Genomic DNA, 1,424 nt, shown 5'->3' with positions numbered 1-1,424 from the left:
TGAAGCTCTTACAATTTGACTTCGGTGGGATCTGTTTCTTCTTTGTTTGTCATCCCTCAATATCCCCACTAACCTGTAGGCATACGTGACCGTTGCCACGCTTCTAGAACATTCGGTGAAAGGACCGTTGGGATATAGATGACTCATGAGGCACTTCAGCGATATACATTGTCGCCAAGGCCGCCACATCTTTATCCTCATCCTCGGTCCATCGGATTTAAAGTATGCCGGTCGTGACACTCGCATCGCAATGGTGGCAACGCGCGGTATCTTTCTTCCTGATTCGAAGCAAGTATTCGCCAAAGCACCCGTGCCCGGTGAGCACCTGCGTCACCCTGTAAGTGGGCCGGCCCCGTCCAACCAAACGTCCCAGTTTGGGAAGGACGACCTCGAGGACCCTTAGCTCCGGCGCGCCCGCCCTCATGTCGAGGCTGGCACGCCATCTGTCGAGCAGGGCCCGTCGAACCCGACCCTCAACGTCGGCGCTCACCGGATCGATCCCATCCGACCGACTCTAAGTGTGGAGGTAAATTTCGCGACATCTCAGTATCTGCAGTTCGAACGGGGGGAACCCGGCGAGCACCGCCGTTGCTGCCGTCGAAATGGCGCGGGAGCCCCTCACTACCCTGATGGCCACCGTCCTGTGCAACCTCCTGACCTTCAGGAGACTGCGGCGGCTGGCCATCAGATCCTTTGCCAGATCGGAGCTCCATAGAAGAGCCTCGTTCGCACCATGCCGGCGAACAGTCGGCGCACTCCGACGCCGGGCTCGCCCAGCCGAGGCAGCAAACGTCCTATTGCGTTCGCCGTCGCCTCGACTGACGGTGCCAGGCGCTCGAAGTGAGCGCGGAAGGTCCAGTGACTGTCGAGGGTTAAGCCCAGGTATTTCATGCTGGTTCCGACACCGATCTCAGCCCCCTCCAACCTCAGGCGATAACCCGCTGGAGGCGTCCCGTGATCGGCCCTGTGGCAGAACCACATTGCCTCGGACTTCTCAGGGGACACCCTCAGCCCCAATCCCTTGATCGCGGCGACCACGCGGGCTACAGCCAATTCCGCCAGACGGACGGTTCCGTCCCACGCCGCGCGCCAGACCAGCCCCGTCGTGTCGGTCCGACGTAATCTAAGTGTCTAAACCGTCTCGGCGAACACTTAACGAGGTTTTGTTAAACGCGTATATATGGGGTTTGTGATCGATAAAAATAGTGAAATCTCTAGTTTCGAAGGCGTATCTAAATCGTTACACCGCGGTGTACATCGCGAGTATTTCTCGGTCGTACGCGCTGTACTTTTGTTGTGATAGCGATTTTGTCATAAAACCTAACGTTTGCTAGGTATCGTTAACCTCCTATGTACCTCCTAAGTACCGCTCCTATGGTGTAATCGGATACATCGACCGCGAGGCTGACGGGCGCGCCAGGAAT

Source organism: Bombus affinis, chromosome 16 (genome assembly GCF_024516045.1).
Source record: "Bombus affinis isolate iyBomAffi1 chromosome 16, iyBomAffi1.2, whole genome shotgun sequence".
NCBI classification, from domain to species: Eukaryota; Metazoa; Arthropoda; class Insecta; order Hymenoptera; family Apidae; genus Bombus; species Bombus affinis.
This window is presented reverse-complemented; position numbering follows the sequence as displayed.